We start from the raw sequence: 26,910 nt of genomic DNA on the forward strand, positions 1-26,910 counted from the left end.
TAATAGATCTTTTATAGATAATGGTTAGTGGTAAAGTTAGGCTTTCAGCACATTTTGAGATAAAAATTGGAGAAATTAAATCTGGGCCTGCTGTTTTATGAATATCAGTTGATTTCAAAATATTTAATACTTTTTCACTTCGAATTTCAATTGATCCAATTTCAGAGGAAGATGTGACAGAACAGACGTTGGTTGGTAAGGGATAAGAGGAAGTCGATTGATTAGAGACCGGTTTAAGGAACGTCGAGTAAAAGAAGGAAGAAAACAAATTACAAATGTCCACCCCCGTATCAGCAGTAATGTCACCATGATACAGAATATGAGGTAGGACGTTGTTTTTGTTCCTTGATTTAATGTAGGACCAGAATGCTTTGGGATTCAAGGAAATGTCGTTTTCTACTAAAGTCATATAATTTTTGAAACATTCTTTCTCTAAAGTTTTTGCCCGATTGCGTAATAGTACAAAGGTATGATGGTCAGCCAGGTTGTTATAATTTTTGAATTTCTTAAAAAATTTGTACTTTTCCTTCAGGACTTTTTTTAGGGGTGCAGTATACCAAGCGGGAAATTTTCTACTTTGAACATGTTTCTGTGGGATATATTTATCCCTTAAATTATATATAAGATTATAAAATGAATTTACAGCATCATCAAGAGAAACAGTATGTAAATAAGACCAAGAAACAGAGTTTAATTCATTTTGAATCTCGTTATAGTTACCAAGATCAAAAAGGAATCTAGTATAAGGTTTAGATTTAAGTGATCGATAAAAAGTTAGATCAGCAGTAATTAACAGAGATTTATGATAAGGATCCTCAGGAACGAGAGGATCTAAACAGGCATCTACTACCAAATGTTCATTTGATAAAACTAGATCAAGAATACGGCCGAATAAGTTAAGTACTCCATTATATTGTTTAAAATTACAAAAATGTAATGCATCAATAAGAGTCATTTCGGTGCTTCTTAACGAATTGATAGGTATAAGTCCTCCTCTGGAGATATCCTGGGACCATTGGATGTTACTTAGATTGAAATCTCCAACAATTAAAAATCTATCATCCGGGTAGTTAGTTGAAATAGTAGACATGTTTTCAAGAAAATTAGTAAGTTGAGTATTAAAAGAATTACCTATGTTCTCAGAACATAAATACAATACACATATATGAAATTTGAGAAGGTTGCGATGATTAGTGGTGCTGCGTAAAGTGAGAGATATCCAGATATCCTCCGCAGAAGAGTGCCACTCTGGACGTGAAACAACTCCAAGTTCACGCTTAGTTGCCACAAGGCAACCACCACCACGTATTTGGTTTAAGCTAACATAATTACGATCTCTTCGCCACACTATATATCTTTCATCAAAGAGTTCCTGATCACTTATAGTGTCCATCAACCAAGTTTCAGTAAGCAAAATAATATCATAATTGGACATGTTTATATTTCGTAAAAAAATATCAGTTTTTGTACGGAGACCACGTACATTTTGATAATATAAATTAATAGAATCCATTAAGTGGTCTCAGAAAAATAATAAAAAGGTACTCACACACATATATATATGTGCATATACAAATGCATATAAACACATACACACATATGTACATACAATTATACACGAAAATACACATGTCAATATGTATGCAAACATAAAAATGAAACGTATTAATAGAGTAGGAAAATAAAGCACATGGAAATAAGGAACATGGAAAGTACACAGAATAAAATATAGCAATGTAATAAAAATAAGATAAATTGTAAAACGTAAATAGAATTGGCAATTGATGAGTACGTAGTGATAGACGTGTAGATATCTAGAAGCATAAATATCAGCAGTTATGTGTATATGAATATAAATATACACATACATACTTGCATCCATAGAAGCGATACGGAATTACCGAGCAAACCATCACTCGTGATACCAATTGAGTTAAAATAAAATTAATAAAGCGAATTATATAGTTTTTTGGCAAGTATTTGTTCATAATATAATAATAAACAATGATTTAGATGACAATTGATGATAGAATTGAAAATAAAGTGCGTTCAGAAATATAAGAAAGAACCAATAATTAATAAAGAAAACAAAAACCATAATATATGGGTAGAATTGATAGAGTGCATAAAGATAGACGTATAAGCCTACATGCGTAGGTAAGCATAGACATATGTATACAAATGAGCATGCATCAATAATTATAAACAAAGATATAGAACTATTGTTCAAATAATAATCATTGATGGTAGTAAATGAATCTGAACATATATTAACAAAGTGAAAAATGGAATTAACCAGTTTATATTCTTTAACAATAATATTAATATTAAGACAATAATCAATAATAGAAGTGAAACTATAGTTATAAATAGAGCAAAAAGTATGGAAGAAATTACAGTAAAAAATGTAATTGCATGTACAAGTATATGTAATTATAAATGAAGATATAGAATCAATTATCAAACAACAATTATTGATGATAGCAATTGAATTGAAATAAGTATAAGCAAAATAAAATATGGAATTAGTTAGTGTATATTCTTTGATAATAATATTTATATTCAAATAATTATTATTAATAAAAGTGAAAATATAGTAAAAAATATGGTGGAAAATACAGTAAAAAATAAAGTAAGAAATGTAGATATAAAATATAGAGAAGAGAATAACAGTAACATACATACAATAACAATAATAATAACATTTTATGCATAGTAGTCACGAGCTACCCAGAAGTGCATGGGTGTCCCCTCCTAGACGTGGTCATAGTCGTCGTGACAAATCCACATTTCATTTGCGGCATATCAAATAGCTGAAAGTGCTATTTTTAATTTTTTTTGGAATAAACATTTGTAACAATCCAATTCCCATGGATTATCCATCAGGAAAATCTTGTTTTTGTCTGTTATACAAGCAAACCCTTAACAAGCTGGCCTATCACTGTGATTTTAAATACTTGTATGTATGTATGTATTTAAGTTTCTTTGATTAAATGATTCCTTATAATATTTGACCATTCAGGCAAAAATGTAAAACACCGAACTAGTCCGCTTTTAAAAGCTTTTATTTAGCTTGAAGTTTAGATTTTCTTAAATGAAACTTAAAAAATTTGCTGTTCAGTAGGCTTCAACAGCAATATATAGCTTTCTAACAATCATAAAGTCATTTATAAATAGGGTTACCATATTTCCCAAGACTCAAAACGGGATGCTCCGCAAAAAAAAATATCCCCCACTTTATCAAAAGATTTGTTGTTGCACGTCCAAAATTTTTATAATTTTTCCCTCACATAACCATTAATATTGTCAAGGAATTATAAATTTTTGAATGTACAGAATGTACATACATACAAACAGTTCTTGTGAACAAAGAAAATAGAAAAAAGATAAAAATAATTAATGTAGATTTTTTTTCTGAACCGTGTAAAAATAACAAATTTTTTGTTTTTTTTTTGCAAAATTATACGCAACTGAAATTTTGATTTTACAGATATTTAAAAATAATTACGATGAAAGTAATATGTAGCACAAAGCGATTTTCTTTTCCAAAAACATGTAAAATGAAGCGTACAACAAAATATTTAAACGTTAATTTAAAATGAATATATTGTATGTAAATTTAGATTTATATAATAATACCGAGAGAAAATGGATTTCGAAAAACAAGGACGAAACGGGACAAATCAAACAATTTTACGAAAACGACGGGAAAAACACAAATCACGTAAAATTTGCGGGACTGCCCCGGCACCTATAGTCACCCTATTTATAAATCAATCATTCATGAAATTACAGATGTCAAGAAATTATGCACTCGTGTATTTATAAATACATATATATCTCGACTGATTGAAGAATAATTTCTATAGTAAATAATAATGTATAACACGATTCCGTGACAATGATTATTAGTTTTTCGAACCAGTTTGTTTCGATTAAAAAAAACCTTTATATGAACTTTATAAAATGACGTCAACTTGACGCCTTGATGATGCATTCAAAAGTATTCCACAAATACATAGGTATCGTTATTTTTTTCTTTCTGCTTTGTATCTACTTTAATCCGATTCTGCCAAGAATTTAAATAGATTTGTCTATCTGACGGTAGTTAAATTCAGGAATCGATAGCAAATAAATTAGTTAATTCCGTCTACCAGAATTGATTTCATATTAGGTATATGAAGAGTAGATGCTTATGAAATCGAATCAATATTTAATTATTTCATTTCGAAAAGGATTTGAAAATCTGTTTTGCTGACACTCATAGTAATTTCTTAGAGAAGCATTTATAGTATCCGATTTGATATCCGTTTCGATTAAGTCATTGATTCTTCGTTGAAATAGGTCATTTATTAAGGAAGATTCTTCAATTAACTATTATTATAATCGATATTAGTTTCGTGGAATTTATATATGCTAATGGAAATTATTACAGTTTGCGGTGTGATATCGGAGTTTAGTTGAGAAAAAGATCTCCTCTCACCGCATAACGGAAATACCTCATAAGTATATAAATTTTTAATCCTACACATTTTCCTCAAGTGAATTTATATACGACAACTTCAAAAGTTGCATTATAAATATTTTCTGTAATTTTTTGCCATTGAACGACGTCTGTTATAAATCGATTTGAAGATAATGGTGTCGGACGTTTTGACAGGAGTCGCACTAATGACTCATAGGCCAAGTTTGGTTTTGGTTCAGTGATTGCCAAGAATTAGTTATCCACTTCGCACTGCGGCGAAGAAAAGAAATTCCTGTCGGGAAATAAACCGTTCATTCACACTTGGTTACCCAGACGTCTTGAAAATACACGTCCAGATGATTTAATAATTTTCTTCATCACCTTTCGTACCCACACACGAATAAAAGGGGGCGTGCATTGTTATTATCTTCGTGCACTTTGGGAAAATTAACTTTCCAAAGACACATTCAATATGCGCGCACATTATGCATTGTATTCATTCGTAAAATGTACAACCCTTCAAAATACATAAAAAAAACATCGCATGCGTCTTTTTTAATACACACGTATTCATAAATAACAATCACAGTGAGAAAGGCATTGCATGTGCAAGCGCATGCGCGAAGGATTGCAAATAAATCGCCTAATTAAGGTCTTCGACGAATAAAGATTCTCTGAAATCACTTTCGCTCAAGGAAACCCACGTAATATTCAAATTTGAAATGTTTCCAATGTTCAACTACCAAATGACCGGACACATTTTGATTATACATCTGTGGGAACCTTAAAGATTGTATTTATGAAAGCTTAATGGCGTAAAAATATATGTGAATATTTCAAATTGGCAAAACATATTCATTTGACTCATTATTTAAATTGTTCCAATATTATATACTTCGAGCATTTCCATAATAATAAAATGATACAGGAAAACACGGATGAAAATCAAATGACCGGAAAATTCGCTTATTCATCAGAGTATGTCTTTAATTTATCCACCTTTGGTTTTCCGTTTTGTATATATGTATATTATAATTTAAACAAGATAAACTTGAGTTTTTTTTTATCTTATTATATTATACTTCCACAAGTCTTAATACAAATACATACATATGTGGTATGATTCAAAATGTAGCGTAGGTTTAGTTGAAAATATTTTATGATTACTAATATGAAATGTAAATAAAATTCGAATCAATCAACGACATGAAAAGGTCGTACGTTTTATTGTGTAGAGCCGTTGTGCAACACAAAGTGCATTAATAGTTATTTTGTAATAATTAAAAGATTCCATTAGTCAGATGATTCAATGAAACGGAATTCGTCGAGTCCATATAAGAATAGATGCGGCATAGTGCAGGGGTAACCCTATGTACATACGTATATAGTACGCGTATTATTGAATAATTATAATAGGATTTTTCAGACCTGGCAGGGTTACGAAGTTCAGTGTTGTGGTTCTTGTGCATTTGTCTCGGTGACGTAATGTATGGAAATAAAAATGCAAGTAAAGCCTCTCTTCGCTCGCCTACGGGACGGGCTATCGTTGCACAAAAGTAAAACGCAACTGAAATGAAATAAAACGAAAACGAAAAAAGTGTATACGAAAAAGAACGAACGAAAACGAAACAAAAACGTCCGAATGAAACGAATAATAATAAATAATAAAAAAAAGGGTAACGAAGTTCAGTGCACTTTAAATTGCCAACGGTGCGCGGTCCAGCGAACGCACGCCCAAATCGTATCGGGACCGCTCTTATTCAAATCGCACCGACACGTTTAATTAACATTCCGATTGCACATCGAAAAATTGCATTCGATTGTTGCATGTGTGTCGCTGCAATCGGTATCACAACCCTCCGTTAGTTTGCTCCTTGCGCAATCGAGAGAATGTCAATCGATTGCGCAAACTTAATACATATGTATATAAACTCAGTACCCACATACATACATACATATGTACTTAAGATGATAAAAAATAATAGCATGTTAAATTACATCTTTCATGTGTTTATTTACCCTATTTATATGTATATAATATGATCTAGATTTATTGATACAGTCGATTCGTGTTAATTACACCACAGACCATTTGAAGTACTCCACTACTTGAATGTATGTCAATTCGTTAATGTCATATGTACCTACATACAATTATATACTTGTTCTAAAACTCAATATTGATATTGAAATTGATTATACCATTCATCTTTTTAATGATTTTGAAATCAGAATTAGGGATTGCAATACCGGCATACCGGTAAATCAGTAAAATTTCGCCATCGCTAATTGGCGGAAACTATTTTATCGCGAATTAAGTACATATATAGGCATAATATTACATTAAAAATCGATGCAAACGGCGTATTGTGGATTAAGTTATCTGGAATTTTTTTTATTATCAGTATTAAATGTGGCAATTTCAAATTGATGAATTTGCTGGCAACACAGACCAACCAAATCGCAATAAATGCGATAAGACAGTTGTTTCAATTATGATCAAAATGTCCAAACTTTAAATAAATAAATATTGATTCGTTAAGAATAAAACGACGAATTCGTTAAAAATAAAAATAAAAATATACGACATAATTTACATATTTATATGATTTATTTTTAATTATTTACGATTCAATCTAGATTAATGCTTTTAGAAAAATTAACGAAATACAGTCATCTATCCACATTTTTTCATTTACTGGTAAATACCGGAAAATAAGGTTTATAAACTTTGACGGTAAATTGCAATCCCTAATAAGAATTTGCGAACACTAATTTATATTGTTGTTTTTTTTTGCGTAATGTCTTATTATATATGCTAATATGTGTTGGTTCAATAATGACTCGACCCTTTCCAGGTTTAATTAAATCAAAACATTGACCCGTCAGGATTTTTGCTCGTTGGGATTTTAGCTTGTCAGAATTATGACAGGCGTCTTAATTATTCATAATTGTATAGGTAACATTCAAAGCTTCATTTGTTATGTCGATTTGTATTCACGTTCAAAGCATTTAAAATACAGAATCGTTATCCTTAAAAGATATACGCTTTGCATTTATTTCTATATAATAAAATATTTTATTCTCTAGATAGGACTGATTTTTTACAAACCTCTTCTTATTTGTTGTTAAAATAATCGTTAACTTTTACGATTATTGGTATTGGGTCGTTTTAGACACTTGTGCTAAGATTCGATAAGATAGTTTCACCTGGTGGAATTTCGCAAGAGGGCGTTTACACATCGGTCGAATTAAACGAAAAAAGTAGCAACAACACACATACATACGCCGGTTGTTTTATTACGTCGTTGAGTAAATCGATTATTATCATCGTTGATTCCAAAACATAATTTATGACACATGAAAAATCTTTCGAAATTATTTTATGTGCTAGTTTGTTGCGTGCGACAACGCAATGTCGAGCGATGCTAATTATTATTTCGTATTTTCCCAACATTTTTCCGATACATATAATATTTTGTTCGGTACGATTTATTCATGTGTGTTTTGAAAATTTAAATTTTTAAGTAAGCTCGTTTGTACTCGCATTCGTCATGTAAATATATCGAGTTTCGTGTTACGAAATGTATTATTAAAAACCAACCGCCTAAGCGTATCCATCGCAATTACGTCAATTTATCAACTCTTTATGTATTACAAACTTGGGACAACGGATATGTGATGAAAGTGCACCATTGATATACGTATATATTTTCCTATTCCTAATATTTTGTATTAAATCATTTTAAGACTTCCGATTTGAATAAATTACGCGAGACAACGCGACGTTGTATAAAATTTACTACTATGTAAAATTTTTAATTTACGATTTTCTGTTGACTAATCGCATTAAGATTAACGACCAACGGAACTTAAGAGTTAAAGTTTTAAAAAGGTATTCTTCGTGAATATTTAACGACCGTTTTATTTTATTCCGTCGAAATCGTTCTAAAACTCAGGTTGGAATTTAGATTTTCGGAATTTTTAAATCCTAAATCGCTCGTCGGCCGATCTCCATTATTTTTTTTTGTTTATCTTCCCATCAGGTCCGTCCAAAGGGTTCTCTTTCCCGTCGTTTGTTTTTTGTGTCTGAAGAGTGATGAAAGAATTTTTGCGGCCCGCCTCAGACACGTCCCTGGATCACTTATCATTCTGGTCGTTTCATCTCGTCGTTAATTCTCCTTAATATCCTCCACGTTTTTGTCTGTACTCCAGATTTTTATCATACTTTTTCTTTGTGCCTGTTTCGTGGAATGTGTTTAGGAAAGGTTACTCCTAGATACTATATATATAAATATATAAATAGTTTAATTATATAACTAGATATATTATTATAGTTGCGGAGAAATGGGTGTGAATTTCAGCTGTGCAATATAATGAAATTGCAAGACTATTGCATTGACTTACGTCATTTAATTGAAAATTTTATTGTTCTCTCGCAAACCTTTCACTTGCCCATAAATCATCCGATTAAACGGCATATATTATCCTAGACATGAGTCATTTATTATTAAACTATAGATCGGCAGCAAACCAAGTAATAAAACAATCAATTTTGTAATACATACATATGTCACATACCCTCCATAATTAACAAAGGTATTCTCTATTGTTTCAGATGCTGTTAATTAATCAACGGAATTTACGGTGGTGAGTCAAATGTTTTATGACACTCCTTATTTATCATTTATATGCTTTAAGGAACGCTTATTATCACCATCCTCACAACCGGAAGTTGCAATTTACTCGTATCGAATTTAAAGTCTGAACGTTTTGTTTTTTATTATTATTATTTGCTTGCAACGTGCAGTTTGCAATGTGCACATGTTGAATGTGGGAGACTGTCAATTTATTTTTTTAATACATGTGGTATAAGTTTCACATGTTTTCTTTCTTAGATTTTATTTCAATCATGATGAGTCAATTGCAGCATTTTGTTTAATTAAAAATAAAAATTAGGATAGTGAATTTTAGAAACGAAATTTTTTTAGCCCACTGACTCAAATTTGTTAAGTGAAAATACATTAGAGCATGAGTATGTAATTAATGCATTTGATCGATTAATTTTCTATTTACAGTCCGATTTTAATTGGTGACCTTATTATTTTTGAAAGAAAAATCGAGTTTTCCTTAAGGTATGATTTCGGATAATTTTTTGCTAGTCATTTACCGGTGTTTGAATTGAGTCTTACGATTAGTTTCGCTGATTTCTCGCGAACTTTACGAAACATAACAGTTCAGTTAAGATGAAATAAAATTAAAACGTCCCGGCAGCGTTAACTTCGTCCGACGAAGTAATGCAGAGGATCGGAAGGATTTTTTAAGGAAAATTGATCTTCATAGCTCGTTATCTCGGTCGATTAGCTTAAACTTATTGATCTGCTTCAGTTCCGAATAATATAATTTGGTATAATATGTTATGAAAGTCGTCGAAGTTGCAGTGTTTAAAAATCTCTTGCACAATCGTTTGATGAAATTTAATTGGTGTGAATTTATACCTGGTGTTAGCGTCTTTCAGGGCAAGGTTAGGGTCGAGATGACCTCGAAAGGACCTAGGCCTTCGTTGCACTTCAAATAAATGGCCGTTTTGCTTTATTTGTTCTCTCGCCGTGCCAACTGTGTGTGGGAATCTCTTACACAATTGAAAATTTTAAATATCAATTATTCCCGCATTACGATCCACATATATTCGTGAGAACGTTTATCAGATCGTGTCCAAGTAGCGATTCCATAATTTCACATCAATCTTCGTCCAAACTAAAGAAACACCATCACACCACTAGCGAGGATCTACATATCTCTTACAACTCGTATATATGTATGTACATATGTATTCTTCATATTTCTCGAAGATTAGTATTCCTATTTGTGGCGGCATTTTTCTAAGAAAGATCTTTGCAGAAATTAATTGGCGAAATGTTTCATATTGATCGGCGTTTGATTGATGAACTTGTCGGGTCTTACGGCTTAATTCCGGCATTAATCTCAAACTATCTTAAAAAGTAATCTATCAACTTAATTAAAAGTTGACCGTTGTTTCTGATTAGTTGTCGATTCTAAAGAAAAAAATACGATTCAAGTTCCACGATCACAGCGTAATTTTCCAACATATAAAATACGACTGACCTTCATATACAATATATTTTAAATATTTAATATTTTCAAAAAAAGTGACATATTTTGTTTGCCATTAATAAACAGAGCAAGTCGGGCTGGAGTGATAAAGCAAATATTTAACGATAATTATAGGGTGATTGACTTTTTGACGCGTCCATTTACTTATCTATTGATAAAAGATCGATGAATTTATACCATATTATTTTTAAAATTGTCGAATTAAAATCTATGAATTTTAGAGACAATTATTGACATTAACTGTTATTTTGTTTTATGTATGTCCTAGTTCTGATTTAAAGGTTTGATAAAAACACTTAAAATAGACATCAAATCGCAGGTGTGGTCAACATTACAACATTTTCTGAAGTATAATAGTTATTCTGCAGTGAAAAATTTATGGGTTGAATATTTCTTTAGATACTAATAAAGCAGTCTTGGCGGTATCGCTTGTGATAAGTTAACAAATGCCATCTCTAATTGCCGCATAATGGCTTTTAAATACTTTTAGTGGCAAATTTATAATGGTGCGTCGCATCCATAATCGATTTCTTAAGCATTTATTTTATATCGGTGAAATTCCGAAATGTTTAACAATGTCAATAAAATGAAAACATTTTAATTGATATTAAAATGTAACGGAATCCGTTCGATGTTGACCGATTGTGGAAATAACGGTCGCAAAGGTCGTTACGAACATCACAAAGGTCACTTTTGATACAATTTGACTTTTCTGTAAAAACGCAAACGATGAAACGGTAATGTTAGTCAAAAAAACGCAGTTAATGCTCGACCGCACGTGATAATAAACTGTTTACATTTAACGTACATGATTTTCTTTTCGTGTGAAATATTAAAATAGTCTTAATAATAAAAATATTACATATGTATATGTAATTTTAAGATTTTTCCGTTAGTTAAATTTCGTTAGTTTTATTTTCAGTATTAAAAGTTAAGAAATTGATGGAAAATTTTATGTATTTTTTTAATGTTGCAATTTAGAGTGTTGCTGTGCTCGAATGGTGGAGGATAATCTTTAATTGGGCAGAATATTTGAGTTTGACGATTATTGATGACTTTTTGGTACCGGCTCAATTTTAACGGGTGTTTATCTATACATGCGTATATGGATGGATTTTTGCAAGACTTTGACCGTTTTAACATATGGTCGAAGTATTCCTATTTTTATTTTTATTTATTTTTTCCTCGACTAATACATGTGTTTTTTATACGTAGTTTTTTTCGTCTCGTTTCCGATCCGTTATTCACAATCATCACCGGTTGTCATCGTGCGAAGAGTGTCGTGGCAAAAAGGGTGGTCAAGAATGCAGTGCCTCCGGATAAAGCTGTTATGTTAGTTAGGCTTAATGCCAATTCTTTACTGTTATCTATATACTTGCATCTTCCTTAGATGTTTATCGAATAGTTAATAGATCGCTCTTTTTTGAATTGAACTAAGTATGAACCGATAGGTTCGCTTGGATATAAACAACAATAATACTAATTTGATCGCGTACGATGAGACTTCCTGTGTGATTGTCAGTTAGTATTCAATCAGCTATCGGCCGTTTGGACTTGTGGAGAAGAATAAAGTGTCGAGGAAATGTAAATTTCGTAAGACGTTGACACAACAGTACGACTTTGAAATACACAAGTGCTCAGATTCTCCTCAGCAATTGTAAATCTTGAAAGAAAGTTCCGAGCGGAACTTTCTTATTTTTTTTCTACTACTAAAATATTTTTTTATTATCAATAAACTCAAATAAAGAGGTCAACACCAATGAAATGCACATTCGCCATATGTTAAGCGCCTAATTAACCGAGACGAAAACTATCGAGTATCAGTGTCAGCGGGAAAATTCGCCGTGTAAATAATTAATGAATTTTATCGTTCGATCGTTTAGTAGTTTAGAACGCTTCTTGTATTCTCACATCGTTTCACCGACAATATCTCAAACTGCCAGTGGAGATTATTGATGCAAAACATAAGACAATTACGCGAGAATATGCACATAATTTGCGCGCGTGAGAAAATGTAAATTTTTCGTCAACCGCTTTCGATCTATTCGTGGAAATCGTATGAAAAAAAACATCATATCGATTTGATTACTACGACTGTATTATTTCACAGTACAAGCAACGTACGAGTTTATGAAATAGTGTGTGCGTGTAAATATTGTTTTCAATACGTAGTGTGTTTGTGCGCCTAGTCTAGGAAAATGCCGTTATAACGAGTGTAACCCACGATGATTTAGCGCTAAGTCAATTTACTAAAGGAAATCCAACGAGTATAACGACGAAATGGTGGTTATATGTATTTTCGCCGCAATATAAACACCGTTTTGGATTGTTACTCTCCTTATTCGGAACAAATGCTCTGTCTCGTTTTTCGAGTCACTCTGGGTAGGCACTTCCGCTTTTTACGTGACAATAAGTTGTAACCTTTGGAGTCGAATGTGTGTGTGTGGTTAATTTATAAATTTCATTCACTTTTTTTCATCGACTCGATTTGGTGAACTCTACACGGAAAGAATTGTCTTCGTAATGTACTTTGATCGTCCCAAAAAAAATTTAAATAATGCGTTTCAGTTTACACAAACTTTTTTTTTCCATCAGAGCAAGTGCCTATACATTCCACGTAGAAAACATTAGTATAGTCATATTTTCAATTCGAAATTCACGCTACAAAATTACCTACTGACATTTTTAATTATGAATATGGTAATTTTTCAAATAATATTTTTTGTTCGGCTTAATATTTTTACATGTATTGACTGGCAATGAGTTTTGTTTTTCGTGCTTTTAACGACCTAATAAAGAAAATTATTCTTGAGGAGTTTGAATATTGCATGCCACAATTTTATTCCATTAGCTATCATTTTTAACTGCACCGTGTCTGTAATTTGACGTTGAAGTTTATCATCCTATGATTTTATAGCTGTCTTTAGACGTACATATATATATTCTCATAATTTTAGCTAGGGTTTTTTGCACCCAGGGACGAATTACTGCCGCTCCCCATTTTTTATGTATATGTACATAGAGCAACAACGGCAAATTCACGATGATTTAATATGCAAGTTAAGATTAAAATATCAAATCCCGCTGTGGCACCCTCCATGGTTTGGCGACCGTGGGATATCTATCCCCTCCTAATATTTGACGCAATTTTATACACAGTATTAATATAAATGTTTACGTTATTTTGCAATATCTCTTATAAACATTTATAATCGGTTTATGTACGTTAGAATTTTTATAATATTTTAAGCCTGAAGTTGACTAAGTGTTGAACAAAATATTTTATTATATGTATTATATATGTATGTACATCACACGCAAAGCAACCATTACTATGGCTTTTTAGCTCCCTTAAATCCTGTAAGTGTAATAATAAGATAAACATGAAACGGATGGAATTTTGTAATGAATTATATAATATTATTTTGACATATCAAGAAGCATGCCATAGCAATATGGAACACGAAAATACAGCAATTGCCCTCTTTCTTTATAGTATGTAATATAATATGTATTGGACGAATTATTTTGTTTAGTTTTTATATATTTAATTTATATTTGTTCTGTAACTTATTTTTATTTTAATTCATAGCGCAATATATATTTTATTTTATTTTACAAAATCAATTAATCAAGCACACTCGTCTAACAGATTGCTCCAAAGCGACGAGTGTGCTATATATGTAAATGTATATATTACGCAATATATACATATGCATATGTAAATGTATATATATATATATATATATATATATATATATATATATATATATATATATATATATATATATGTACATACATCAGTGGTGTGCCGTTTTTTAAAACGAAGGGACTAGGTATGGACAAAAAAATATAAGTATGTACAAAAATATTTTTAATTGATTTTAATAATTTTTCGATGAGTATAATTTTTCATTTTTGTGCTAATATAAATATTCTAAGTAGCTACCTTTCTTAATAACATCTTGTTTGTCTTCAAAACCTTATCTTCTGAATAATTTGTCGAGCAATCGATTGTGAATTAGCATTCCAAGGTCTCGTTTTTTGTTTCCGCGCACTACGCACTGATTTTTTCTGAAGGAGTCATTTCGCGAGCCGAGTCCCTTGTCATATTTGTACTCAAAAAGTTACGTGTAAATATGTGTTATTTTAACGAAAAAAATTCCATAAATGCTTGAAGAGACAAGTACATATATTAAAAAATGTTTTTGTCTTCGACTGAACGCCTATACATGAAAATTCGCCTGTACAGAGAAAGGTACAGAATTAAGAAGACAAATCCGTGCAAGTGAACGACGCGGCGCAACATATCATAGCAATACCACTACTATAACTCAGGTGGGGCCAATTCCGATTTCTGAACTTCACTAATCCGAGTGAACAATATATGTATACATACATACATATATCCACAATGATTTGAATTAATTTATCTATAGTCATGAAACCTTATAATCATTACAGCAAGGTTTGATTGTGGATATGAATGAATATTGAAAAAAACCGTTCAATAGATTCTGACCAACTTCGATTTCTATCTATAGTTTGAGTTACAGTACCCCGAGATTGTATTAATAATGTGATGGCATTATTGAGTTGGAAACTGTTGATTTTGCACAATGGACTAACACATAAATGTATTCATTCTACTTTCAACTAAAGTGTCTTTTATATAATCCTATGTAGAACCTCTGATGAGTTGTGGCAGGGAATTATTAACATATTTATGCTGTTGCATTCAGTAAATTTATTTACAAAATATCTCTATTATTATAGTTATGATCATTGGATTACGTTTTAATGTTACACAGTTATATATTTATCTATGTATGTATGTATATTCAGTTATAATTATTTTATATTAACCATGCACACCTTTGAAAAATACTTCTGTTTTTACCTTCCTTACTCTTCTGATAATAAATTTATTTTTATTTCCAGTATAATTTTTATGGCCATCATATTGTTTTTACTGTCACACAGTTACATTTGGTTTATATTAATCGTGCATTCACCATGTAATCTATTCGGTACGAGCACATTATATGTACTACCGTAGAGATATTCTAAAAAGTTCATACAAAGCATCCACCGTTCGGCTACGAAAGTTCGCCATCGCATCGCAGAGCGGTTGAATTTTTAAAACGCGGAAAGAAAATATGTATGCACCTTTAGAAGTTGAAGGCTCTCGAGGTTTACGTGGCTCTCTACGGCTGTCTCGACCGACCGGCGACTTTGTATGCGGCCGAGCTGCAGCTTCTTCTTCCCCTTTCGCATACTTCTGGCTCGTTCACACCTACGCTCTCGGCCATAGCCTCGTCTCGCTCGATCACCAGCTCCCGGGTATTGTCCCGTACTTGTGTGTTGCTTTGCTGCGCGACACGCAACGCTCCGCCATTGCGAAGGTCGACGTCGAATGGCGCGGACGTCTCTCTCTCGTCGTCTCGCGTGCACCCACACTTTTATCTCGGATCCGGCGATGATCAGTGAAAATTTACATCCGTGAATTCGACAGGTCGCTCCGTGAAATTGAACGCGTTAAATCGATCTGCACGCCACGAATCAAACCCCCCCCCCCCCCGAGTGTCATATATTTCGTGGAACGTTTCGTTTTGTCTGCAATACTTCATTTTTTATTTATTTTAATGGTTTAGTCGAGTGTATCAGTGTGGATTTTTAAACTGTTCCTTGGTGAAAGCATCCTGTGCTATATTTTGGACTGGATTTTGCGCAACTTGAATATTGTGAGTATTGTGCAATTTTTGTCATTTTTCGTTTAGGCTATATGTATGTACTTGATGCATTTTGCTTATTTCAAGAGTCTCGGAGTAAATAACCACAAGTGGGTAACATTGAGAATCTTGGACTACAAACCGATCTTTTATAATATATACCATTCATATTTATGACTATATTTTCCATAAAATGAAATCAGTCAACTTAACGGTCTGTGATTTTTCTGGGATTTGTAGAATTTAGGAAAATTATTTTCCATCGACAAGGAAATATGTATATTTGGGATAATATTTTTTTTAAAGTGTTCCGGGACTCTTGACTTCCATATGTACATATGTACATATACGTATATACGTCGACTGAAACGTGCAATTGTTGGTTTATTAATATTTCTATAATATTGGTTATATTTGTGAATATTTGCACAATTTTAAATATCGAATGTGTAAACTACTTTAAATTACTCTAAAAAGGTGTGTCCGTGTGTGAAATCAAGTAGCAGTGACCAAATTGTCAATTTTTTCTATAATATCAAATTCATTCTAATTTTATGTATGTATATATATATATATATATATATATATATATATATATATATATATATATATATATATATATATATATGTATATATTTAATTCCAATCTTATTACTTTTAATTTCTGCAAGTTTAAATGATGCTTGCACAATTTAAATTTTTTTTGTATAATATGATGATTATATATGTAAGTATCAAAATCAAGTGTGCGTTATAAAAAGTGTTCTTTAAATATAAATAAACGTTTACCGAACGTGTAAATATTTCATTTACTTTGTTTTGGTTGTCGTGAGTAAATATGATATTTCGAGAGAACACGTCAATTTATCTACGTAGCAAAAAGAATGTGTATAGGTATGCCTCGATTGCACAATATTATTTTTTTTATTTATTGATTCATAGATGAATTTAAAATATGATAATTTATAATCCGCCGATAATCATGCCGTTTTGATAAATTGGTTCGCATACAAATATTCGTGTGAAAATGCAAATGCAAAAGTGTTACACTCGGACGAGGTACAAATTTCTACGTCGTGTGGAAGTCTTTCTCGATTATGGAGACAAACACGATGAAAGTGAGCATTAATTTTTGAGGTCGTATGCAAATCGGAAATTTTTTAAGCGTGTAAATTTTCACTGAACACGTGAAAATTAATGAATACATTATTGGAATTAATTTTGGTTGCAGCGAAACGCGCTTATGTTGTGATTAATATTTATTCGCATATTTTTATTTTTACTATCGAGGTCACTCTCGCAGCGTGTAAACATTCCGAAACACTGATTCTAATTTCATTAATCGAAAGTATGTCTGAGTAATTAATGCTTTTATTTAAACACATGCTTTGTTCGGATTATATTTAAATTGTTTTGCATACAATCTGTTCATCTAAATTTGCGATCCACACCAGAGATCTTTATATAAAAATCGATTTTCTTTTGAGCGACTTGAACGAGCAGTATAAAACCAAACCCAATCATTGCATACAAACAAAGGTATTTTCATCGCGCTTTAACTGTGTTAATTATCACACATATTCAATCTGAAATTGGAAAACGTTTGAATTCAGTCTGAATAAAATGGTTTCTCCGTGGAAGATGTCAAATTAAATGGTGAGATTGACAGCGTTGCTAATCGACCTTGTCAGTCGGTTCGTGAGTAACAATATAGAAGAAAAAACTATAAGCTCAGTGTAGAGATCAGTGACTTTTAATGCAAGTATCATTGTACCGCGATTGAAAAATGTTACGTATTCGATTCTACAAAGTGAATTTAGATTTTTATCTTGGCATAATTTGAAACAAATAAAAATATTCTTGCATATAATTAAAATTAAATTGTAACCCTTCGATGAATGTAAAGGAATATAAATAAGCGCACGACGTTAATCAGTGCGAAAAAGATTCGTACGATTATTATTTACATATAATAATTGTAGGTGTCTCTTGTGACTTGGTCTATAAATTTAAATCGGATGTGCATTTATGTATATGTATTGACACAATTATTATTATATCCGCATTTTAAATGTAGAATGAGCATCGTCCTTAATACATATTTATCTCGATTAAATATACATACATACGAGTTACCCAAAAGTAATACAGATTTCGTTCGACTGCTCTAGTTTTAAACAAACAAATGAGACGTAACACATCTGATACAACTAGTTATTTGCGAACGTGTTTATTCTATTTCTATGTAATCATTTATTTTCTATTTAATAATGCAATACAAACAGTAAACAAAACGCTTTTCACCAATAAAACAATGATAACTCGAACTTCTACTATTCAAGAAATTCAAATTAAAATAATTACAAATTATTTGATATCTTTGTATACGTATTTTTATATGTATTGAAATTATTATTATAAATGAAATTTTTCCCCTAATTATATATTTCTTATTAACTTTAGAATATTGATTCATCAAACGTTTTGGATTATTGGAATTGTACATAATATTATAAATATATATATTTATAATATTATGTACAACATTGGAGACGAGAAGAACTAGAGGTGACTTAATCGAAGTCCAGAAAATTCTCAATAATCACTATAATTGTCATATGTCTAATCTTATTTCATTCAACATAAACACTCACCTCAGAGGTCACTCGCTTAGACTCCAAAAAGATAAATCTAATAAATTGATCAGAGATACATTCTTTTCTAACAGAGTGGTTTCAGTTTGGAATAGTCTTCCCAACGATTTAGTAACCTCTATTAATATTAATATTTTTAAGAATAAACTTGATACTTTTTTTAAAACCAAAGGATTTTTGTGATTCTTCTTTCCCATAATCATATTTCTGTATTTTTATCTTTTTTGTTTATATATATTTTTTTTTTCTTCTCTTATTTTATTTTAATATTGTTTTTTAATGTATTTTAATTTTTCTCATTTTTTTATTGCATATATGTATGTATAATTTGTAAAATATGTTTATTTCAAACCCCTTGGGCCTATCGGCTTTGCCGCCTCCCCCAAGTATATTAAATAAATAAATATATTAATTTATTTTGATATTGAAACAACATCTCATTGAGCCATTAAATTTGAATCTCTTTGATTATTTATTCATTAGAAATATTTAAGCTGGAATTCGAAACTCGAGTGGAATTGATAAATAAACATTCGTTTAGTATAGGCAAGCATTCCCCACTTGTAACATTAAACAATCGATCCGTAGAGCGGACGTTGATATTTTATAAACGATTTTCTATTGTTGAGAGGATACGTATGTCGTCTATATAGTATGCATGTATTTACATGCACATATGTATGTATGCCAGAGTAGAAGAAATATTTAGATTGAGAGCGCACTCTCTGGCATACGGTAGCCGCGCGTTTAGGAATGGGGCTTTGTCTATGGCGTACGTGCCATGGCGGTCCCTTGACAACACCGGTAAGACCATGAGGCATCAGTTTGTTATGAAAGCCCTCTCGAGTGTCCGTTTGTTTAGGGTTAAAACAGAATAAACAGACGATTAGCGGTGAGACGCGAGGCCTGTGCCCGAGCAGGCCACGGCTACCAGTCTTACGGCCTCCAACATTCGCTGCTTGCTTGCTTTGCTTGCTTGCTGTGATGCTGCTGCTGCTGCACTCACTCGCGCCTAACTGTAAGTCTAGTTTTTCAACTACGTTTTTTGCTTTACTTTAGGATTGCTTAACACCTCTTCGGCTCTCGGGACATGCTCTCCGTCCAAGCGTCGACACTGCCGAATTTAAATGTGACAAAATATAGCTCGACTGCTAAATGCATACAAACGTACGTGTGTGTGTAGATACATCTAATCTAGCGTTCCTCACTTGTCTATCCATTTATGTATGTATCTCTAAATTTTTATAATTGAGATAATTTTAAATGGTTTCCATTGATTTCTAGAAAGAAAATAACGGTGGTAAAAATTTTCCACGAAAATATTTGTAAATGATGATCCTTGTTTTGCACCCCTCGTTTCTATTTCACATTTTTAGATAGGTATAGTAAAATGTATATATGAAAATATGTATATTATGCAAGTATTTTATGTTTTAATTTTACTCCTAAGAATGAAATCTACAATTAAGGTGCACGTTTAATGTTTCGAAATATTTGATAAAAAGTTATAAATCTTTCTATGGTGGTTCAATTATGCCATGATATGCAAAAACTGTTCATAACCTTTCAGATGACCAATGTGTAACGTCGTGTCAAGGATACGAAAGCAGGTTATTGACATTGTACGCGGGTCGATTGCGCAATCTGTGAAACTTTTATTTTTATCGATTTTTTAAATCATATTCGACAAGTTTATGGCTAATTTATTATAATGATGCCTTTTTTATTATAATAGTTAACACACTTAATTAACATGTGATTTTTTTTTTTGCTTTTGCCCGCTCGCTTTAAATAAAGATCTACATTTGTGACATCATAAATATTGTTGTACGAGACTATATTTTATTTGTGTGTACATTGTTCGCACAATGTTATTAATTTATGTATGTATATACACACATGTATATATATACATATACATATATACATATGTGTTTACGCGACCGGAAATCTCTTTTTTTAAATTCGTGCGCCAAGTGGGAACGTTTGCGAAAAATTATCACTTCATCTATTTGACTGTGAGGGAAAAAAATCGGCGTACTAAATTATAGCTGTTTAGACTAGAGACGATATTCTCATTTATGTGCCCGGTACAACGGAATTGCGATGAATGAATGAAATTGACCTCAAATTACCACATGAGATTTTCTACCAAGAATGTGACGATAATAAGCATGGAAACATGACGGCCAATAACCTGAAACAGTTGTGCAAATAGTCGCGGCACAGCCGACCTATGGAATTTATCAATACAATAAGATAAGAAATGTGTATGCGGAAGACGACATCTTTATTGTTTTTATTAAAAAATATACGGTTTCGATCGATGTTTTTTATGCATGCGAATTTTCACGGTTGCGTTGCATTTCGAAGATTGAATATAAAAATGCGTTAACGGTCGACGTAGATTGCTTCGCGAAATCTAACGGATTCGCATCGACTAATTACCGGCTATCTCACTTTGCTAAACACTTAGACGGCAGTTAAAGCTATTGAGGATGTTGTGTGACAGTGGTTTGCAATCATGGTCTGCTAACTTAATCATTATCCTTAGTAGAAACGTGTCAAATTATTAAAAATTCCTATGTAATAATGATCCTCCAGGTACATTATGTATGCATGCATGCATAGTTGTTTTATGGGGATTATTATTTATTTATTTAAAGTTTAGACCATTGTAGTATTATAGGAATTCCTAATGCGCCACAATGGTCAAAAATAAAAGAAAAGAAACAAAATAATAACTAAAGAAATCAGACATAACAAAAATAAAACATATTGTATATACACAAACAACACATTTAACACAATCATAAAAATAATAAGCTATATAATAGCGGATAATAATAATAATTACAAATTATACAAAACAACAAAGAAGGGAATGTCTTATAAAAGAAAAAAGAGAAAGAAAAATAAATATAATGTTGACACAATATTGAAAGTTGCATATTTATAACAGTTGTTTATCCCTTTTCGATTCGAGTTGCATTTCGCATATTGAACTGTTAATTGCATTTTTTTTCAAATAAAATTAATTGCTGTGACTTTTAACGAAATATTATGTTTTATTAGATGTTTGATGTCCAATTAAGATTATAAAAATAGTAATTTTGTAATGTTTTATTAGTTTGTTTCAAAATAGCAATTCTCATTGATGCACGTCACGTTTTTTTTTTAAGTTTTGTCAAATTTTCATTGTTTTCATACCGTTAATGCTTATTATAAATAATGCTGATTATTATTAAAATTAACTAGGTCGTATATAAATGTAATATGATTCACTGCTTTATTTTCATCTACAAGTAGTATCTAATGAGAATCTTATAAGAATAATTGTTTTTACTTTGTTTTAGTTCATAAAAGTTAAAAATACTCATTTAAAAAGGCAAAATATCTTTGAATAACTGCAAAAACAAAATAATATGTATATATGTATGTCATAAACGGTCTTTACATATATGAGTATTTTTCTGGAGACAGTACACTCCATATATGAGAAGATTTCATTGTGTCAACGTAACTTAATTTTGTAATTCAATCACTGTAGTTCAATAATTCCCCACATCCATTGGAAAAATCATTGGAATGGTTTTTTTACACTCTGTACGTTATTTCATCCATATTTAAAGATGGATGATAAGAAATTGCAAATTTTATGCAACTCATTAAAGTCAGTAAATCTCTTTTGAAATTGATCCAATATTTCTTGCTTTCTTGTTTTGAAGATAGCTTGCATTATTATTCTTTCTCTCAATTGAAAATATTCTTGTTTCAGGCAATAACTCGAAACAAATACTTACATATACATATATCCTTTGCTCAACCACTTTACTTCATCAGCAAATATTTGTGACGTGTTTCAACTTCTTCCAAAAGAATTTTAAACTTTCTTCTCTGAAACACTTTACATTTAAAAGAATAAATTACTTTTTATATTTTATTTTAAAATATGCAAATCATTATAAATTTAAAAATTCACAATCGACCAAATGCTGCTTCACGATCGTCCGTTTGAAATCCCTTGTATTTTTTAAATATAAAATCATGCCAAAGAATGTCAATCAACCAGATTAACATATTCTACTAATATTTTAAACCTACTATTACTCTTTCAATTATTTATTAATTACTTTATATCAGATAAGATATAAACAAAACTTCTTTTGATTTTATCAAACCATAGGTATATGCGAAGTACATATAATAATACATATATGCGTATGATATAAGGCAGTCGACATTTAAGATATTATTGTATTGCATTTTCGAACAAAAGAGGCAAAGCGTATGTAACCGAACTTGACATTTATACCGTCAAATAATTCTAGTATATGTATGTATATGCATGTACATACCTACATAGTGTCCGAATATGAAATTAATTTTTATACCACATTTGATTTTCACATTATTTTACCAAAACAATTCAATGCAAATGTTTCACAAAAAAAATAAAAGACAGGTGATAAAACAGCGGCTATAATTCATTGTCAGTTGACTTTCGCTGTTCCGACAAAAGTGAAAAGTGTTCCGCGACTCTTCTCTTTCTTTTCCCCGGTCAGACAATAAATAATTGTGCAGTCGATTTGAGCGACACTGTTTCGGCCGGTGACCTAGTGTTTGTCCCAGCTGCAACCAGTAAACCAGTATATGGGAATAGGTTCATCGCCTACGTACCCCATAACAGAACATCATTCGAGACCACAATAATGGAAGACCTTGTTGTCGCGTAAATGCGTACCACTTATTTCGGGCTTCGGGTCAAGTTTACAACTCCTAAATGGCAGAAGAATGAAGCATAAATATACCGAGTATATTATTCGTGAATATGCAAAACATTCCAATCGATACACCCACTGCAAACATGTATGAAATTCACATAAAAACAATATAATTTTCATCGACGTAAAATACGACCAATTTTCTCCAGTGTTTTCCTTTGTACTAAAACTTCAATTGTCAATTCATATTATGATAATATATTATCTTCTCAGGATCAACTAGGAAATGCTATGTATAATATTTTCCATGAAAGAACTGGTGCATTGTATTGTAAATATAATATGTTATGTATAGGTAGATAAGTACAAAGGATTTTCATTTACTCGAAGGTCAAAGTGGGTTATTCAGCTGCTATAGAAATTGAATAAAATCGGCGTCGTAACTAATTGCGATACTTGACATTGGTTATCTGAAATCAGCCATTTCGAATCGGGTTCTCCGAGTTTTGCTGATTGTGAGGGCAAGATGGCCACTCTTCGGCGGGGCCGATATTGTGCCGTTATTTTATATGTGTACGTATATGTATGTACATATGTATATCCATGCGCATCCTGAATTTCTTCGTCCTATATTATACGAAAAGCAATAAAATTACTATAAAATATATGTATTCGCGAGCGATAAAGCAGACGTGTGCGATTATTTTCGCGAGTGAAAAAATTACTGAAAAAAATAAACGGTTATTTCAACACGTCGACGCCGACAATTTAGTATCGCAGATTTTGAGTGTCGGCCACTGCACGATCGGCCAGCTTCCAAATCGATCCGATTTTTTTGCTCGGTATTATAATCTATGCGGGTGCATTTGAGCTTTTAATAAAAATTATTTTACGGGAGATAATAATCTTCATCGTAAACCGTTTGCGAATCACGCTTCTCATTTCCGAACTGTGTATTGACCGCACGAATTATCAATTAATTAATATCGAGAAAAAAAATTGAGAACTCAACGATTCGCGTTTTTTATTGTGGGATGAATCGTCAATTTGTTGCGTTTTTTCATTCGACATCACTTTTACATACATACAATACATACATAGATTGTTAAATGCATATTTAATGGGGTCGAAAAAATACCAAATTGAAGTAATTTTAAAGCTTCCATATCAAGCTTTTCATAAAGATAATTGTTTTGATTGTTTAATGTGTGTATTTTCGTTTGATATTTTTCAAAGCAACAAATGACAGCATGCTGTTACTATAATTAGCTGTATATTTTGCAGAATTGTAAAGTGTTGGGGATATTTTAAGCAAAAGACAGGTGCTTCTTGTGAGTAAGGGTCAAATAAAAAACACAACATTTAGCAATGGCAGAATTCAAAGGAAGTCTCGATTTTCACCTTCGCTAATAGAACCTGTTTTCGTTTAACATCGAATCGACATAAAGACGCGTATTATATTTTATTATAAAAGGTAAATTATATTATTATAATGTAATGCAGAAATTTCATTTTCATCGTAAACAACATGTAGGGGATATTAAAATGCGCGGCTTCTTGTAGAACAGGTAGTCGACAGTGGTCGTCGGACAATATACCGGGGATTTCTCTATTCAAATACAAATTTTCAAGAGATGCTGCGCGTCTGTTGAGCGCATGTCCTGTCCGTCGTCCACTCCTTCGTCCACCAGCTCGTCTCCACTCTCTTGCTTTTTCAATTAAACGCTTTTATGAATAATTCATGCGTGGTGTAACACACGGGTCAACGGAACACGCCCCGCATCACAAGCGAATCCCTCAAGTACCAACAACACACGTACAGATGGATTATCAACAGGACACGATTTATTTATACCTATTGCCACTATTGTTCTCCACACATGAGCATATAACCTAACCAGCGAGCTAAAGGGAAGAAACCTAGATTATCATCGTGTCGGTGGCAACTCTACGAGATTCCAGATTTATCGGAATCGTCCTCAAACGTACTCCTTTCTTGTATTGTTGTATTTATGTGAACGAAATACATATCGGTACAAATTTATTGAAGATTTTTTATACTGCGAACTATTTTCTGATGTAGGTATATGTACTTTCCTCCTTTTCAAAGTATAAAAATATTTTTTACGGGTCGTATCTCTATATATGTATGTATGTAGTACAATAATAAAAAAAAATACAAACAAAATTCATTCAAATAATATTTTTTCTTTATTGAAATAATAAATTTTTGGGATAATTAAATCATTTTCACTGCGGAAGAAGTCACAAAAACCTCCCAAGACACAAATTGAACAATTTTTTAATGACTACTCGTTTATCAAATAAGGAGAATGCTCCAATAGATATATGTAAATCAAAATAAAATCAAAGGATTAATTGATAAAATTTTAGTCAAATGTATTTTTAATGATTAATTATGGCATTGATAATTATACCTTTTATATTCACTTCATCATTATGAACTTATTTGGGTTTTGTATTTAATTGCCTTACCTTTTGTATGGAAAAAAGTTTGAAATATGAAGTTTTCATAGACCTTTTTTGCCCACTATGTATAATGAAGTCATATATTATATTTGATAAATGAGTACCTAAGAGTAATAGTCTTAAAAATATGTAACCCTTTTCTATGTAAGGGTTTCAAACGTGTTTCTCATTAGGACTTCGATGTTACAGCAATTACATATGGTGCGTTTGATTTATACCCGACTGATAATTTACGTACCTCAACACACCCAAGCGATCCGACCACAGTGAAAATAAGAGAAACAAAATGATTTACTATACGTTGAAAATACGAGGTACGACTTTCAAAAATCGAGTGAAAGAAATACGCTCACAATAAACGTGTCTTTTCTTTATTATTATTTTAATAAGTGCATTCCGGCACATGTGTACAAAGAGGTGCACTGTCGTTGTGTCACACCTTTAGTGACAATCGACGAACAATGGCGTTCCGTTGACACAGAAAAAGTGTAAGGTACCATTCACATGCTCAGTTCGTTCCAGATTTTCAAAGAATTTCCTTGTATCCGGCTCAAATATGTTGTTCTAAAACTTCCTGATGAGCTACCGTTACGATATGACACATGTAAAACACCGAGATCTTCTCATGAATCATACGCCACCGAGTGGTGCGATTTGTGTTGAAATCGCCATTGAACTTGTTCCTACTTGTTGAAATTTTCAAACGCATG

The 26,910-nt window shown here is 31.7% G+C and overlaps 1 protein-coding gene across 2 annotated transcripts in view; it reads left to right on the top strand.

The window, feature by feature from the left end:
* The window catches only part of sano (CABIT domain-containing protein serrano), a 153,361-nt gene that overhangs the window by 74,727 nt on the left and 51,724 nt on the right, over positions 1–26,910 (top strand). Inside the window, exon 5 of one of the 2 annotated variants that reach the window (XM_077439479.1) lies at positions 9,084–9,115. The gene's annotated coding sequence lies outside the window, so the exon portion shown is untranslated. Of the gene's footprint in view, positions 1–9,083; positions 9,116–15,996; positions 16,345–26,910 lie in introns of those variants that run through there. The other variant, XM_077439480.1, reaches the window with a different exon arrangement.

Source organism: Arctopsyche grandis, chromosome 10 (genome assembly GCF_051622035.1).
Source record: "Arctopsyche grandis isolate Sample6627 chromosome 10, ASM5162203v2, whole genome shotgun sequence".
NCBI classification, from domain to species: Eukaryota; Metazoa; Arthropoda; class Insecta; order Trichoptera; family Hydropsychidae; genus Arctopsyche; species Arctopsyche grandis.